This window comes from Lonchura striata, chromosome 1 (assembly GCF_046129695.1).
Source record: "Lonchura striata isolate bLonStr1 chromosome 1, bLonStr1.mat, whole genome shotgun sequence".
Lineage (NCBI taxonomy): Eukaryota > Metazoa > Chordata > Aves > Passeriformes > Estrildidae > Lonchura > Lonchura striata.
In genome coordinates, this window is record NC_134603.1 from 101,412,228 (window position 1) to 101,431,485 (window position 19,258).

The 19,258-nt window shown below is 36.4% G+C and overlaps 1 protein-coding gene across 3 annotated transcripts in view; it reads left to right on the forward strand.

Moving 5' to 3' along the window:
- Positions 1-11,610: 11,610 nt before the first annotated feature.
- CDH12 (cadherin 12) overlaps positions 11,611-19,258 on the forward strand; it is a 521,432-nt gene continuing 513,784 nt past the window's right edge. For all 3 annotated transcript variants that reach the window (XM_077786157.1, XM_021546413.3, XM_021546438.3), the window contains exon 1: positions 11,611-11,881. The gene's annotated coding sequence lies outside the window, so the exon portion shown is untranslated. The remainder of the gene's footprint in view (positions 11,882-19,258) is intronic.

Below are 19,258 nucleotides of genomic sequence, written 5' to 3' on the forward strand. Positions count from 1 at the left end.
AGCAAATAACTTTGCAGAGAATTTGAAAAAAATATCTTTTCATTTTGACATATGCTATGTGTACTGTTTGCTCAGTAACCTGCTAGGGAGAGAAAAAAAGAGGGAAAATATCCACCTTAGTTGAAGTGTGATTGTATATATACTACTGAGTAGGTGAAATATCAAAATCTGCCAACAGTAGCTCTCTGTTGGCAATATATGAGCTGAGGTTTTTGACAGAAATTTATATGGGATCAATGCACTAAAGAAACTACAAAGCTTTGTGCCTTACATGTCATTAAAGATCTTTTTAAGATCATATGGTAGTAATGTAGGAATTGCAAGATAAATGTAACTTTGATGTCAGATTTTTATTTTGGATGGCATAAAAAATTATTATTTTGGGACCCATAAAAATCATAGCAGAGCACTAAAGAAGTAAAGCTCTGAATTCCCATAGAATTTTGTTATAGTATTCCTACTAATTCAAGTTAGTCAGCGAAAATTAACTCTGGAGACAGAGTTAATACCAGAAATACCATTATTTTCACAATGGAAGAAATCAAATGCATTGTTTTAGTGAGAACTCAACTCTGAAACAAATTCCTCTGGAGGTTAACAGTCCCATGGAAGAGCACTCCTCTGCAGTTACTTCAGTGGAATACCTACAGACATACACTTTATTGAGTTTAAGTTACTACTGTTTTATTCATTGATGATCAGACCTGCTAAATCTACCATTGCTTGCTCTCCATAGGTTTTCTTTATATTCAGTCAAATTTTATCAGAATCACATCTCTAGCCAGCATGAGCATGACATTTCTAAAGTATTCCTGTCATTTATAGGATAGAAAAGTCTAGTCTCGGAATACTCCCTTTTATTTTTTCATTCTGAGAAACTGGTGTCTTTTCACCTTCCTAAGAAAGTGGCAGTGGATAGAGAGGGAAGAGATTTAGAAGATGGGTTAGAAGCTGAGTATTTTTCTGGCAATGGATAGTTTTGATAGTTTGAAAAAGCACTGATGCTTACCCAAATAAAAAGTTTCTGAAATTCTCCATTGTTAGATTTATGTTTAAATCTTCTGTTTGTATATCCATTTATATTGACTTACTACACATTGCAGTAGTGTGGGTGTCTTATTTGTATCCATGATAGCTTCTTTATACTTCCACTTGCAAAATTTAAAGACATATTTCCACTGAGAGTAATAAAACCAAACCAAAATCTGCTCAAGAGCTGCTGCATTTCCTCTTTCTTTGAAATAAAGGATAGCTGATGGATATATAGTCCCTAGTGAGTTTTTACATGCATCTTGGACTAGAATTTTCACAGAATCTAACCTCCCTCTACGGAGAGACATAAGTCTTGCTTATTTAGCTGCTGCTAGTAAGAAGGACATCCTCCTTTCTCATCAGCATATTTCTAGATACAAATTTATTTGCTTTTATAAAGATGGCGTTAGTCATGGAAATCTTAATAAACTTTTTTACTTTACTGTGTTTCTCTCCTAAGTCAACAAAATGCATTGTGATCTCTCAAATCAGTACGATTTCACTGATTAAACATATTTTTTACTAGAAGGATGTAGCTAAGAATTACTGGGAACCAGTTTTTCAAGATTTATCTCAGCTTCAAACTTCATTGAAACACTAAGGATATAATAACATTAGAATTTTATCTTGTACATTTACTTTAATCAGAATAATTTCTCAATCTATTTTTTCAGCTCTATAAACTTGACTTACACAAGTTATTCTTAATGTTTTCCAGTTGCAGAACAATCAAAATCAAAGCTTTCTAAATAAAACAGAACTGATCAAAATTTCTGTATTTTTAATGATACTCCTTTCCATTTATTATATTTTATTTTATTTTATTTTATGTTTATTTTCTTTGCCCAAGTGTTTTTTGTTGGTTGCTTTGTTTTTGTTTTTTGGTTTGTTTGGCCATTCTTTTTTGTCTTGAAAAGAGTCTCTCTGGTATATATTTGAATAAGTAAAGTGCTAAAACATATGAGAAATTAAAAATAAAATTCTTTCCTTTTCAACCCAAGTAAAATTTCCACAGTCTATACCCAGTTTCTAAGTTATTTATTTAATTATTCACGTTTTCAGGTATTACTTATACAATATTATCATTACCTGGCACTAGGAAATGAATACTTTTTATTAGTGTCTGCCTCTGTCATCTGCTCACTTGTTCTCATGTCTTGAAGGCTATGTCTTGAAGAAAACCAGAATAAACCAGAACAGAGTAGAAGGAAACAGATGATATTGAGGCAGTCTGCCTGTTCAGTTGGGGAAAGAAGGAAAACTAATTTTCCACATGTTCAAAAATCAGATATTCTGTGAGTTTCTCTGTAAAGTAACAACCTTCCCAGAAATAAATATATAAGGTAGCAGATCCTTGCAAAAAGATGGATTGACACCGACCAAGATACCATTCAGCCAAACCTGAGTGTATTGAATCTTACCTTTCTCTCAATAATGGAGCAATGTTCATATGTGAGGAGGATTACAAAATGAATTGCACATACTATTTCCTTCATCTTTATAGCATCCCTTCTTACTCACTTCTGGGAGTAGGCATCAGACTTTAAGCAGTGTATTTTAATTACTACAGGTATCATGGGATTATAAAATAATGTCTTTACACCCTTTACTATCTTGTCTGTAAATTCTTTTCATTTCTGTCATGATAAAAGAAGTCTGCAATAATCTTATTGTATATGTTCAATGTTCTGAAGCAGAACAACAAGCCTGGATTTCCTAATAGATTAAAATTCTCTTTAATGTTCTTACATAATACAACAATTTCACCTCTTCTTGGAAGTGTATATATACATAGACTTGGACCTTAGGGGAAAAAACCTAAAAAACTAGTGTGTGTGTGTATGTGTGTGTGGGGTGTCAATGAAAAAAAAAAAAAACTGTTTGATTCACAACTCTGTTTTGATTTTCCTGACTCATCCTCATCTGCTTCAAAATTACACGTTTACTTTGCTTCTTACTGTGCTTGTTACATAAAAGGAAGAAGTACTTAGGATCCGCTCTGTACCAAACAGAGACAACTTATTTTGGTAGCAGTGGTCCTATGTGTTGCCTGCTCAAAGTTCTCTTGAAACTGCAGTGTTGGAAAAAATGACAAATATTTTAAGATTTTAAGCCTAGATCTTAGACCACTATTTCAGTATTCTCTTGGAAAAGCAAATTGTTCAAGAATACTTTTAATTGAAAATGGAATGTGAAAATGAACCATTTTCTAATGTTTGAGACAGATATCAATCAGCTTTCTTCTTTTGTTTCTACAGTGTGAGTGGAAAAAGAACCAGGGGGAGGACAGAATGCATCATTTCAGTAACTAAAAAAATCTCAGATGTTTCTTTGATTTCTAAGTTACATGTAAAATTAAGAGAATATGCACTAGTTTCTTATCCGTAGCTATTAATGGACCTTGCAATAATCTTGTATAGACAGCAGTATTTTTATGTTGCAACATGCATTTAGACCACATCTGTATAAGCCACTGGCTGAATTATTTTTCCATCTTGTTCCATCTCTTTTTACTAATGCACTTGGAAGCTGGAGTGAGCAGTCTGTGTAAATATACAAAATTTGTGTGAACAGTACTGAAAGTTTGTTGAAACAAATTCTGCAAACCATTTAAAAATGTAAATATGTACGTTTAGAGATAGCAATTTCCACATGCTATAAGTTGCAATTAAAGTTGAAAAAAAGACAATTGTTTCCATTCATGTTTTTGGTAATATTAATTTTGTTCTCTTCTAAGCCTGATAAATGTTCATTATTTATTTTTGGCAGGGACTGTCAAGAATCATTTGTGCATTTATTTCCAGCCTACTACTTTTTTTTCATTTAGTAGTAGTGGCCTGTTTTCAGCAAGATGGATGGATGCTCTGGCCTATGTACCTCAATAGTAACCAAGGTGCAGAATCAAAGAAATAACTCCCAACTAATGTTTTGTGGACTGCAAACATCTGTTCTGTAAAAATAGGGGTTGGAGATCCCTTGATGTTTCTCGGGCATCTTTGTGGAGAATACTGAATGAAATACTACTGTGCTATATACTATATTCACTTATCCAGTGGCTGATAAATCTTGCCACTTCCAAAAGCCTTAGGATAAGAGGGCAATGAATTTCAGGGTGATGTAGAGGTACACAGTAGAAACAAAAGGAAGGGCACTCTCTGGTTCAGACTGACTGATGTTAGAGCACAAACTGGATGTGAATAGCCTAGAGGAAGCAGGAACTTGTTGAATTGCTGCTCGTCAAAGAGAAAGCCAAAGTACACTCTAAGTATTTTTACTCTCTGTAAGCTCTAAGGCAACACTTCATCCCTGTGTATGTATGCTCAGGCTCAATGGGCTTCTTCTAACCTGAATTCCAGGAAAAATCTTCTGACTGTTTGGTAATTATTTGGCACTTTTCAGTGCCCCAGTACCATAGTGCTTCACTATGAAAAATATCCAATCTTCTCACAGAATAGTTTCTATCTTAATTAAAGTGTCTGTATTCACATTTCACACATGAATGTAGCAGAAAACATAAATGAAAGAACTTGTTAAAAGTTGCAAGAAACTTGTAAAAACAGTGTGTTGATTTTTGAGCTCAGAATAATAATTGCATCCAGTTTCATCAGTAGATATTAAAACACTTTAGATAGGTACATGTAAAACTCAAGCTGCTCTTTTTTGGAGGATTTGCAAACAAGTATGTGATATGACTTTTTTAATGTCTGCCATTCTGTTCCAGTTCAGTGATTTATCGCTCATCTAGCCTTTGTTTGTAGAAAGTATTCCCTCAATTTATTTTTTCTTCATTATTTCCTTGTGAAAATCATGCTACTACTGCTATGTAAACTAATTTTAGATCTACATGTATAAAATTGTTATTCACGTGTAACATACATGAGGTAAACACTTGATGGAGATAAGTACATAGCACATAGAACACGCAATCTTAGCAAAGCAGAAATGTAATTTTAAGAAGTATAAAGAATAGCTACTTACTTGGAAATGTAGGTAAGTTTATTGTGTTTCTTGAGAGAATCTTTGCCTGGATGTATCATCTAAATAAGTATATAAAATGACAACAGGCTTTTAATATTGCCTTAGAAATTAAAATAACTGCAACAAAATAAAACACTGTTTTAAAGGTATTGTCTATAGCTCAGAGAAGGCATTGTATTGAGATTTAAGAGTCTCTGAGTAGCAGAAAAATAAATTTACCTTTCAATGAAATAAATTCACTGTCTTGTTAGAGATGCAGTAAAATAAGAAATTACTAAAAATGGATTATGTTAATATGAGTGTATTTATAATTTCACTCCTGTGAAAAAGCTTGCAAAAATCTAAGGTTAGTGATAACAATTTATGGAGACGTATTTATCCCCAGAAGAAAATTGTGATAACTTGCTAGAACACAACAGTTTCAACAGTACTATCAAAATATATAATGTAGAAAACTTAAAAATTATGAAATGTGGGTCAACAGAATACATTATTTAAAAGTAAAGTTTATACCGAAATTAAAACAAAAATTAACTATTTTATGAACTACTGTCTGTGTACATTAGAGCTGATTTCCATTCTGTGATAACCACACATAGTTCTCATCTGTGCTACTGACATAACTTTATATTTCTTAATAACTGCTATAGCCTTTGCTATCCCTCTCATGCTGATAATCCATTTGGTGCTCATGATGCTAATTAAGTTCACACACAGCTAGGTTTAGTTTGCATCAATTTGACATATTTCATAACTGTCTGAGTTAGCTATATGGTTCTATTTTACTTACTGCTTTTGTGAATGCATCAAAACATACTGTTTTAGTGGAATGTGAGATGAGTAATCGTTTGTATCTGTTGACAATGGTGGTGGAGAGCAAAGCTAACTGAATTAGTAGGCAGGCCTTAAATGGGGATAAGCCACAAAAGAAGGATGCAAAAAAATTGTCCTGATGCTTTGTTTCATGTTTTCAGCAGTAGGACAGGCAAAGTGTGACAGTGCTGGACTCACCAGGAAGGAAAACTACTCAGCTGGTGAAATCTGCTCCCCCTTTTTTAGCAGTCATTATGTCTAAAATACAAAAGTAAAAAAAAAATCAACAAATCCACAGAACACATTCTAAGAAGTAGCATCAATTGTGGAGTTGAAAAAAACCCAGCTGACTAAACATTTATATTGAAATATTTACAAATTAAATGTGATACAGGTTATGTTTTGTGTCTAAAGGTGCATCTTCCAATGGGTAGATGGATAAAAAGCACTACGATCTGCAGACATGTAGACATTATGGGAAGTAGGCAGTTGGATGAGACAAAGATAGTGGCATAGACATTGGCAAACTGAAAGCTTTTTGGAAGGATGCAATAAGAAATATGAGAAGTTCAAAATGCCTCATGCAAACACTATTGCACCCTATTGTTCTGTCTCTCATTTCCTGTGTTGACAATGACAATTAAACAGTCAGTCATACCTGCACTGTTCTGTTCATAGTGTGCTGCTGCACTGGTTGCATCTGAGAGCTCTCTCTCATGTTTTGTTTAAAGTGCAAGTTCTTTAGAGAAGGACTGATTATTAGGATAACAGCATGACAAAGAGAAGAATGACATTGACCCTGAATAAAGACAGTACTCAAATTTGAAGGCATTACTTTTCTAATAATCCTCAGGATATGTCTTACCAGCACAGAGCACAGCAGCCCTATTGTATCCAGTATCAGACATTTAATTTTAGGAAACAGGAAATCTGTTGAATAGAGAAGAGAACAGAGTAAAAAGAATGCTCAGAATCTAGGAAGCAAAAAGTCCTGTGAAGAGAGATGGAAGGAACGGGGATTGTTAGAGATGATATAACTGTATTTCATATCTGCATGATATGAAATATCATAGCAAAAAGGAAGAGAATAATACACATTATGCTAAACCAGACTATATGTAGAGCAAAACCCAGAGGACTTAAATTTCAACCAGGCAGTTTCATGTTAAGCACCTGGAAAATCTTTCATTTGTAAATGTAGCTAAAATGTGGAAGAGGCTAGTTGAGAGACTGTGAATTCTCTGTCCTCCGAGAATTCTAGAACAGATTAGACATCATCTGGAAATGACACCTGTCGTTTATGACTCTGCTTGTGACCTTAGGGAGGGATTTCAACTACAGCTCTCTTAGGATAATGATGGATCTTGGGTTGATTTCTCTAGGTGTCACTATAACAATCCATATTTATAACTACAGAGAAAACAGAAGCCTGATGGCTACATGGATAACAAGGTGGGAAATCACTGAAGAGGGAGGTTACCACTTTATTAATGTAATATACTGGTTTAAGTTCAGGGAGATCTAACTGCAGAAGTTTCAGGGATTATGGAAGATCCCATAGATTCCTAGTAAGTATACCTATTAAATTAATCTTTCTCTTTGAATCTTATCTCTTTCAATAAGGTTGCCCAACAAAATGAAGCTCTCAGGCAAACACTGCTTGGCTGATCTTACATATATATAAATATTTATCAATTTAAAAAGTTCACAAGTGAAATCTCAAATCTCTTTTACCTATGTTGTGCAGCATGTGGGCTTTTAATCCTGGTTTTACATGTGTATATGAATGAATTCTCCTCAGAAATTGCTAAACCTTGAATTCTACCATGCACAAGTCAGGCAAATAAGTAGCTGCTTAAATCAATTCAGTTATCCTTATAAATGTGTTTCCATTATTCTTCAAGGCTAAAAATCTCAGACTTTGTTTTGGATGGCATGGGAAGTCTTTTAGACTCTGTAAAGGGTATTTATCCAGCCTGCATTTTCTTAAAAGAAACCTTTGAAAAATCCTAGGAGTAGCAAGAAGAAACTTGAGTTATCTGGACCAGTATTAAAAGAATTTGTAGGGATGCAGGGGCAAAATGCAAACATGTTTGCTTCTCCTGTCATGCAAGGATTTTTTTTCAAAGAAGGAGGAATTCCAGTTCCTCTGGATGCATTGTCTTCCATGATACATACATTCTCAACTTTAATGAGTATTCTCTCATAAATAAGTAGCTCTATCTCTCCTTTAGAGTGACACTAAGAAATGAGCTATTCATGCTTCAGTGTTTTCTAAAAAAAAAAAAAATTAAAAAAACAAATTAACAAATGGAATTTTAAACCACACACATATTTCTTTATGACAGATAGCAAAATTGGAGGCTAAAATTAGCAATTTAACTTTGTGGCTTTGCAAGGACTCACATACTCTTTTGTAAATGATATTGGTCTGTTTTCTAGGGTTTGTTTTGAACTTTCAATTGTCAAACTTTAAATCAAACTGTAAAGCTGAAATAAAGATAGTTTAAAGTAGGCTTTCAAGTGTTTCAATAATTTTGCAGCTAGTATGAGTTTTATTATTGGTATACTCCATTAGAAGGGAATAACTAGACTGAATGAACTTTTTACAGCCACCTCTATAGTATAATTTAAGGAAGTGCGATAACAACATTTCTTTGTCATCAGTTAATAGAATTGACAAAGATGAAAATTATACTTGCTGATCATCTCCTAGATTTAAAAATATGGAACATCTAGTCACTACACATCTAAACTGCTTTGCTTGGAGGACACTTTCATGGCTTGTTCACATGATGGACAAAAAAGAAATTATTTCATTTTTTAAATCCCTAGAAATTACTTCAGTGTCATGACAGCCACAGCTTTTCACACAACAAAGATAGGACTCCATGTAAGAGGAGAACTTGGTAGCTTTGATAATCTATACAAACAGCTCTTGGGGCATGATTTTTTTTCTGGTTAACTACCAGCATTTTCATATAAAATACAGTAACTTACTGTTTTGAGGAAGCTGGACTTTGAGAAATAGCTCATGTATTAATTCTGAGCACACATCATACCTGTAAGGGATGAGAGAGTGCTACAGGGCAACACTGCTGCAGGACTGGGAGGGCTGACCAGCTGTGGAGGAGACCACTTCCCTACTATCAATATTGGAATCTTTCATATTGATGGGCTTGGTGCTCACTGGGAGAAGAAGGTTTTAATTTAGTTATGCTCCTTTTTCTACATGACAGCTCCACTCTATTAACTCTGGGAAGAGAAATGCCCTTTTTTTCATGTTATCTAGGGTATAGAAAACCATGCAATGAAAGCCAGTGTCCAAAAAGAAGACAGAGGAATCCTGCAACTTTATTTTAATAAGGGGAGAGAGTCCACTGGGGCACACGCCCGCGGGATTTTCTCTCTCTCAGTTTCGGAGGGCACAGCACTCCCGGCTGCATGTTGCCCTCTCCCTTTCCCCATCGGCTGAGGTACTAGGAAGGTACAGCCTTCCCAAACCACCTAGCACATATCCCCACTTGAACCTACTATTTTACCCCAAAGTTCAGACCCACTTTTTCAGGAGCCAAGGTGTCTGGGCTCTGTAACAAACCTGCTGCTTGAAGTTAACAGAGACATAAACTCCCATTTCAAAGACACATCTTTCCCTTCAGCCATTGCATTGTTTGTAAAGACATTAGCACATATCTTCCTTATCACTAGGAATTGGTTTTAGCTAGTATCGCAGCTACATGCAGTTTGATTTCAATTGTAAAATAGTGTGTCATGGGCAAAGATACAGAATCTTAATTTGTCATAGGTTAGCCTAATGTCTGTGGTTTTATGACTTTGTTTTTCTGGAAAGCTCACTAATCTCCTGCAACTGGACGGCAGTATATGGTCTTCTCCACAATTTAGCCAGGTGTGCATATATGTGTGTACGTATAGGGATGCAAAATATGATCAATTTGGCAATTTCTCTTATGCTTCTGAACTTTATGGCGGTGTGCCTCAGATATACCGCATATTTTTTATTTCCTCAGCATATATTCTGCCTACCTTCCACTCTCTGCAGAATGTTCTTAGACTTGATCTGAGAAACACACTGAGCAGACTGATAAGGACTTTTTAAGGCTCCTCCAATGATAAACTATGGGTCAGGCGTATTTTTCCTTTGCAGGTACCATGCTCAGAACTGGAATTACATTGGAGAAGCAATTCCCTGAAAGTCAGGGAGCTCGAAGCTGTCCTGCAGCCACTACCAGAATAGCTCAGCACACCCTACTGTCTTCTACAAGTTATTCTTGGAGAAGAGGGCAGCTGAAACTGAGCCTAGAGGTCATACAAGTGATCTTAATAGACTGCAAATGGCCCATGAGCCAGAAGCCAAATGTCCTGAACTATGTCTTTGTAATGCAGAAAGTGTTCAGTATTTTGACTGAGAGGAAGGCCTTACCTCATAGGTGATAGCTGCTTTGTGTTTCCCCAGTAGTTAGGCCTGTTTCCATATTTGACTAAAATTAATGAAGTTGCTGCCGGCCACATTAAAATCCATGCATGTATCTGTAATTTATTTGCCTGCCTCTGTCAAATGAATATTATGTTAAATATAGCACTCCACTTTTTTCAGCTATATTGATGGAAACCTAAGTGTGTTTTTACTAGGCAGACTATCTAATTTGCAAGTACAAACTTCAGAATATTGAAATGCTATGAAGATTGTATTATCCACATAGAAGGGAAAGTGCTAATGTTACATAACTCATTTACCTCTGTGTATTTTAGGCAGGTCTGTTTTGTTGAAAATTTAAGTCTATTTAAAATGTTCTATTTTTGCAGTAATTCATGTGGCATACCTTTTACTTTAAGTCAGAAAAGCAGGCTCTCAGGTTTAAACCGTTTTAAAACAGGTCTTGCCTTCATATAAACACCAAGAAACAAACAAGAAGGTGGCGTATTTACTGCGAGGGTCTAGAAATAAAGTTGTATGGCTCTACAAGTTAAGTCAAGTCTTCAAATGTAAAGCATTCAATGTCCTTGATGAAATGGTGAAGTCATATTCATGAAATAAAATTCAGGCCTGGGCAAAATAAAAGTTTTTCTTCTCTTGTTATGTTACTGTGTCTGTATATGCCACTATGTAAATTATTTTTTCTTGCTTACTTGAAGTCAAGGCATATTTTTGGTCAGAAATATGGGAAGTTTGTTGGAAAAAAAATAATGATGATGTCTGGATGATAGATTTGAGGCATTTTTCATTTTTAGTGAGGAGGCAGCTTTTTGTGTTTTTTTTTTTTTTTCTTGTGTATTTTTTTTATGTGGGGGGTTGTGGTGTGTTTTTTTTGGTTTTTTTTTGGGGGGGGTACGAGGCTTTTGGTGGTGGTGGTTTTTTTTGGTGGGTTTTTTGGGGTTTTTTTTGGTGGGTTTTTTGTGTTTTTTTTTTTTTTTTTTTTTTTTTTTTTGTCATGGGCTATATCTACTAGATTGCAAAAACATCATCCTCCTACCAGTCAGTTAGTTGATTGCCAGGTCGGGTATTTTATTTTTCTCACTGAATGCTACCCAGCTTATAAGCGCTCAGGAGCGAATAGTTTGTGCAGTCAGAGTTGTTTTTTTTTAATGCAAAAATAAAAAATTAGATTATCCAGAGCTCCAAAAGCACAGGGTAGTTTTCAAGCAAGGGGTTAAAACTACTTTTCACAACTCACAAAATTTCAGATGCAGACGGTGTATTTTTGTGGGAGGGGCTTCCCGAAAGGGAATCCTCAATACCAATTGGCTGCTCTCTATCAGCCGCAGCTGAGCTCAGGCTGCTGCTGAAGTGCAGTATTGATCTGAAGGGTAAATGTGTAGGGAGCCTCAGAGAGCGATTCAAACGCGTTCTGAGAAGGGAACCGGCCTCTTCCAGTAAGAAAGTGGTTTCTACCTGCCTTTGCTGCCCGCGACATGGTTTGTGAATGAGGGGGAGCGCCAGAAGGGGCAGTTTGCCGCTACCGCGATTGAGCGAGCGAGGCGCTGCCGCTGTGGGCGCTGCTGCCGGGCTGCCTGGTGCCTCTGCAGCTCCATACAGCAGGTAAGGCGGCTTTTCCCGGGAAGGGGGAGAGCCCGGGATGGCCTCGCCGGGGCCGGGGCTGTGGTGTGGGGGCCCCGGAGCCGGGCACCGAGGGGCGGGCGCTGCCTCCGCCGAGGGGAAGCGGCGGCGCCCCGCGAGGAGCCCGGCCGTGCGGGCTTAGCCGCCTGCATTCCCCGCTCATCCCGGTGTGGAACCGCAAAACTTCAATAAGTTCGGAACAAAGTGCGCGAGTCCGCAGTGCCAAAGGGAGAGGGAGCAGTGCAGGGGCAGGAAGGAGCTGTGCCTTCCCCTGCCCGCTCTGCAGGTGTCCAGCCCTCCGGGAGACGCGGGTACCTGGGTGCCACGGAGGTGTGGGTGCAGCCACCTCGGCTCTGCTGGCTGCCGAGATCGGGGCTGACAGAAGGGAAAATGCGGAGTTCCAAACTGGGCTCTCAGTTGAAAGGAAAAATAGCTAAGAGAGGGTGTGAAACTCGTGGGACTGGAAATGTATTTGCCGGTTTTTTATGCTCCTTTAAAAAAAAAAAAAAATATTTGAGTGCTCAGTACTCTGTGTATGTGTGAATACAGGAAAGGGGGGATTTCTGCCGCACTGACGTTTGAAGTAATAAGGTTCAATTAAAGAAAATAAGGTAAGGAATGTGAATTCGACTAGAAACAACTTTGAAAACACCTCAGCAGCCTCCCACATTAAAATAAATAAACAAAAAAGGGCACTGCAGAAAAAATTTAATGGGGAGAAATAAAATTTAGCCCTGACACAAGGTTTTCAAATGTGAGCCATGATTTGTCCTTATAATGTTTCAAACTGATCTTCTACGAATTAGTCATGTGATGAACAGTATGATATGCATAATCTTTATACAAACGTTTTAATAGTGGGTTTTGCTCTGAATTACAAATCATGCTGCAAGTGTGCCTATGACAGCAATGTGTGAAGATACTTACCTTGAGTATTTAATGTAAATTTTGATGTTAATGTCTATGTGGCTCTGGTATTTCAATTCTTTATATTTAATCTAGAGTAAGGAGAAAACATGTTTCTTCCCTTTAAAATACTAATTTCAGAGCATGCTATGATGTGGTGGTGACGATGGACTTTGTGTAAATGTCTGTGTTTATTGAGTGATGGTCAACTGGGTTTTTTCCTGTATCTGCAAATATCTATACAGGGCTAAATAGGATGCTGGATAGCATCAATGAGTGGTTGAGTTCCTGGTATTTCTTTCTCTATCTTAAATTCAAATATAAATAACAAAACCTGAACTATTCAAGAATACTAAGTAGGTCTTATTATAATGCACCTTTTGCTCTGTCAGTGATTACATTTCAGATTCAAAATAAAATAATATTAAAATATTTCCACGAAACCATGCTTTTATGAAATTAGCAAATTTGTCAGGACATTTTTATTTCAGTCTTCAGATCGTGTTAAACCTTTCATTGGTCACAGCGTGTTTTCCAGAGGTCTCAAGGCTTCTTACAAAATATTTTCTCAGATCCGAAGGCCGATGGCTACATTGTAGAAGTAATAAGCAGTTAATTGCTAAACTGATTTGAGTGCTCTGGAACATATCAGCATGCAGACCAAAGTCTTTCAATACAACTGATCAAACTAGTTACCTAATGCTTTTTCTCTTCAAGCCAGGTCTTATAAGCTCTCGGAGATAAGCATTATACCCTTGATACCTCAGCTACTTCAGGTGGCATTAAATAAGTAGGATGGCTCTTGTGACAGTGTTGAAAACAAAAAGTTTTAATAAAAGGCTAAATAAAAAAGCTCTTTACAGAGAAAAACCTAACCAGGGGAAGAGGTTTTTGCTCCTGCTAAAACACTTCACGAAAGTGATTACTTCTTTTGTTCTCTTCTTTTTCTAGTGAATCTCTTAGGTGGGCTTTTTGGCTTCTCCAATTGACTATCCTTAAGTTTGAGGTGTAGTCCTCAAGGTCCTATGAGGTGTCTTTTAAACAAATTGAGGAGTGAAACTTCTGGGCTTTTTCCTTTTTAAGGGGACAAAGGGTAACTTGTTTACTCCATCAACAGGGGTCACATTCCTACAGTTACCTGATGTTGCTCTTTTCAGAGACTGAGGCTCCTGTGGGAGACCGCAGGGGGAACAGATTCTCCTTTGAGGAAGTAATAAACAAAATCTTTGTTTTGAAAATACTGTTTCATAAGCAAATTTCTTTTGTCATTCTTGCATCTATCCCATAGATGACATTCATCCTCAAGTTTGCTTTATTTCAATTAATTTGTGCCCTTCCTGTCCCTCTCCCTTCCACCTGTTCTGAATGTCAGGTTTATGGTATTTTTTTATACACAATGCTGGAAGGAACTCCCACAATTTCTATTCATAATACATAGAATTCCCTCAAAGTGTTTGGTACTTTGTAATTTTTTTCTTCCAAATAGATAAGAAGAAAATATTTCAGTTGCAATGACATGCAATAGAAAGTAGTTAACAGAATAACAAATATAAAGGCTACATTTGTCTCGCTAAATGCAGTTTGTCATTTTGCACCAATCAGCTAGAGTTTTGCTCTTCTGAAGAAAAACATGATTTGTAGTCACTATTCAGATGGAAAGCAAAAGCTTATTTTGCTTTCTTTCAACCTTAAATAACCCATTGGTTCAGTAGTAGTGCTTGAGATGATTGAGAAATTGTATAGGTTAGAAAATTCCTAAATTACTTTTCCTTAAGTGAGTTTTAGACTAACAGCTTTTCCAGATTCAAATTATTTTAAATACTTTTGTATAAGATAATGTTTTAGAAATCATTGATACCTGTGTCATAGGAAAATGTCGTGATGTTTTTTGTCTTTATCTGGATGCTACTACCACTGTATCTTAGTTTGGTTATAAATGTTTAATAAAAGGTTGCAAAGTTGTGCTTAAGTAAGTATTTAAATGGTTCTCACAGAATTAGAGAAGCAAGTAACTTACATGTAACTCTGCAAAGCATCATTATCAAATTTTTCAAATATTCTTATAGTCACCCACAGCTGAGGCAAATTGCCTTTAATATGTTCAGAGAATCTGCTAGTCCCATATTAACTTTTCTAAACTATTCTGATGTGGCCATGCAGTGTGAAGTCTTACAATAAAACAGAGCAGATACAGTCATGGTGAACATTGTGCTGTCTTCATGTAGTGAAGCACAGAGAGTCTCGGGGGTGGGCACACAGCCTGGTGCTAGCCATAGGAGCCAGCCACTGACGCACATGGAAACATCTTCTCATTGGCGGGGAGCAGGGCTCTCCTTACCATGTGCCCTGCTGTAAAACTGGTAAAACACTCATCATTTCCTGTGTGATGACTGAGTCTTAAATGATAACAAGAAAGATTATTTCGAGCACAGTTTTCTCATTAGGCATGATATTGTAAATATCAACTTTCTTGAGAAAGTGGATATTCCCACCTGAAGGGAATTTCTGCATGTACATTTCTCTACAACAGTGCCTTCCTAGAAGGATCTCATACTTTTTGCTCTGCAATGTATTGCTTTTACTAATCCTTATGCTTTAAAAGATTATAAGAGAGTGCATGTGCTCATTACATGTCTTTTCATTATTTTCTAGCTATAATAAAATGGTCTGAAACAATGAAGAAAAATAATATATTTCAAGTTTGGATATATTTATTTTAAAAGCTTTATTTTTGTCATGCATTCTTCTTCTGGTTCCAACAGCATATACCAGTTTTAATTTAAAAATATTAAAAGTTTACTAAAACTTTTGCCTCTGTTGTTTATACTTCATTACCAGACATTATTTATTATTATTTATACTTATATTGTTATTTAATAGTGTATTATACTGAGTACTGTATGAAATAATTTTGTGATGACAACTGGCACTTTGATTAAATTACAGCAGTTGTCCCATTCACAGTCATAAGGCTTTGAAAAATGACTGTAAAAATTGCTGTTGAGCATTTCTCCTTCTTTTAGGAATACCAAACTCTTTTCAGAATATTTTTCTTAGTTTTGACAAACAGTGATATGTGTGTGTGTGTGTGCGTGTATGTACTGAACTATATGCATGTCCTGAAAAGGGCAAAAAAAGCTTGTGCTTGGTCTGCAGCACTAGTTTTATGAGGAGCAGCTGAGGGAGCAGAGGTTGTTTAGCCTGGAGAAAAGGAGTCTCAGGGGAGAGCTCATCACTCTCTACAGCTGCCTGAAAGGAGGCTGTAGCCAAGTGGGATTGGCCTCTTCTCCCAGTTGACAAGTGGCAGGACAGAGGAAACAGCCTCTAGCTGCACCAGAGGAGAGTTAGATTGGATATTATGGGAAGTTTCTTCACTGTGGGAATGGTCAGACATTGAGATAGGCTGCCTAAGGAAGTGGTGGAATGGTCATCCCTGGATGAGTTCAAAAGGCATGTGAATATGTCACATTCTGGCATGGTTTGGTAGTGAACATGGCAGAACCATGTCAGTGGTTGGAGTCAATGATTTTAGACCTCTCTTCCAACTTTTACAATTCATTATAATCTATAAATTCAAAGTTAAATACAAGCAAATTGATGACAGTTCTGCCAGAGTTATTCAACATTTCTTGAAAAGCTAAAAAAGAAACATAGTTCAATTTTAGTATGAATTGTTTTAAACAATAATTTTTTGTTCCAGTATGTTGCTGGGTGGAACAGCCATATTTTAATCTTATTTCCACATTGTCATTAATTTCAGAGAGCTTATATATTTGAACCTGTATATTAAATACTCCTAATAAAAAAAAAAATAGAACCACAGGAGAGAAATGCAGACCAAAAAAGAATTAAAGCTGATGCCATAGTATATTTGATTTCTCTTAATTTAACCATGGTTTTCTATTTGTGTGTTTAGAGAAGAAACTCGAATACCTCTGCATTTGTCTGCTCCCCTTCAAATCATATGTATTTGCCCACAGCATCAGTATCTTTATTGGTTTCCAAGTTATTCATTTGCAAAGCTCTTTGAGGTATCTTGAATGTGAAGATTGTTATGAAGCCAAGTACTGTTCCACTCTTAAGTGACTCATAAAAATGCCTCCACTTAAAGCATTTTATGTATACATCAGTTTGGGTGTGTTTATACATAGACTTTAAATGAAGTAATTTTTATAAGACATTTTAAAATGTGAACATGATTTGAGTTTGTATAGCACATTGAGTTGAAAGTATCACAAGGAATGAATTATGGTTCAGGGTGGCAACAAATAGACAAATATTACTAAGAAGGTATGTTGTCTGAAGTGTTATGATTTATAACTGCATTATGAAAAACATCATATGATCTTTGTTTTTCTTAGGTACTTGGCTGTTCACTATAGGAACTGGAATATGTCTGTTATAAGAGATGGAACCTCTTTTCAGCTCTATAGAAGTTTTTAGAAAAGTCTTTGATGTGGAGGGAGGTCTGTGGTCTGCTGTGGTACATTGGTTTCTCTCAGTTCACTCCTACTGGCCTGCATTTAGGAGCTGCATGATACTTTTAAGTGGATGTGTCATAGTAGTAGAAATAAAGTTGGGGTATGTTTTCATGTATTTGTTATTTTGTATTGTGATACTATCAGATTTCACAGAGTAGATGTGACACTGTGCTTACCTCTTAAAGGAAAAATTAGGGTAAAAGGGTACAGATTCTGTCATCCCTCATTAATACAATTTGCTGCTCAGAGACCTATATTTCAGAAAAATAGTGAAGTATGTCTCTTTTTAGGATGCTACTTAAGAGTCTGCGTAATGCTAAGAGGTAATTCCCTTATATGTCAATATGGTTCTAAGAAGCTGTCTGGTAAAGAAAGTACTCTTTTTCCCTGAGACATAGTACAAGATATTAATCACCTCTCATCACTGAAAAGCTTAACTTTGCTATTGAATAAGACAGGGCTAAGACATACTATTTTGGCATCTTTATTTTGAAAGAACTTCTTTCCTAATTTCATTTTTCTTTATTGGTTTATTTTGGCTGATTTGTTTTCTTCTATTCAGTAAAACCAATTGTGAGATACTCTGAAATTGCTACTTTGCTAAACTCCAGAAAGGGATTGCATTTCCTTGACAGATCAAGTGAACCTGTCATAGCTTGTTATAACTACCTCCTTTTTGAAATCTTGTAGCAAATATTTTGCTTCTTTTTTTTTTTTCTTTGTGTTTATTCTCTGCTTTGTCTCAGTACATACATTCTTAATACCTACTGTAAAATTTAGTTAGAAACTGAATTTTGAGATGTCCTGGCCACTGCTTCAGTATAGACACTCCTGTTGCACTTAATGTCCTTTAATTCCCACTGTCAGTTACCAAATGAGAATTTTTTTTTTCCCCAAACATCTGTCCTCTAGTAGCAGAGTCAGAGGTGGTAGACTGTGCAATGCCTTCACTCACAGAAGCAGTCTTTTTTTTCAGTTCTGTTCTGTACATTACATCTTTCTTATAAACCACTGAAAACTTGGACAGCAGCATGAAAAAAAACCAGGATTTTTGTGGAATTAGAGATTAATCTTGAAAATTACTTCAGCCACAAGTAAACAGTTCAAAATAATGGGTCTCATGGGTAATGCATTAATGATTTGGTGGATTGAACTGCATAAAAAACTAATGACGGTAGATAGGGAAATAATACCAAGGTAGAAGAAGAGAAATAAAACCTATCTAAAGTTAAATAAAAGTTTTTTGCTTCAACATTCCTGTCATTAATGAAAATAGCCCTAGTTCTGGTCCATGTCAGAGAAATAAAGCTGTATGATTCATTGAAAGGACAGCCCAATGAACAAGCATGACAGTCTTGATTCATCAAGACCTTTCATGTTGTATTCCAGTAGTAATTATTTATTCCTGTGGAAATTTGCTTTGAAAATAGATTTTTGGCCAGGTTGATTCTCTAGCTTCTTTAGGTGCGCAGAACAGAAATAAATCTGGCTTAACCTTGGCTGGAAACTCCCTCAGTCACAAAGCCCTTTGGCCAGGCAGAGGAGCATGGCCTCCATGTTCCTGCCCTGCTTATTGCATACCTGCTGGCAGGGCTTCTTTTAGGAGCTGCTGTTAATATGGTTTAGGGAAGCCCTGAAACAGAAATCAGTGCTCTCTAATAGATTTATCAATGATGTAAACAGTGAATTCAAGTGTGACATTAACAAGTTTGCAGATGGCCCCAAGCTGAGTGACCCTGAAAAACAGGATGCCATCCAGGCAAGCTCAAGAGGTGGACCCATGAGAACCTCATGTGGTTCAACAAGTCCAAGTGCAGGTGCTGCACCAGGGTTCAGGCAATCCCAAACATGAGTACAGACTAGGAGCTGAAGTCATTGAAACCAGCCCTCTGAGAAGGACTTGGGCTATTTGTAAGTGAAAAGCTCGACAACTATTTGTTTTTGCAGCCCAGAAAGCCAGATGCATGCAGGC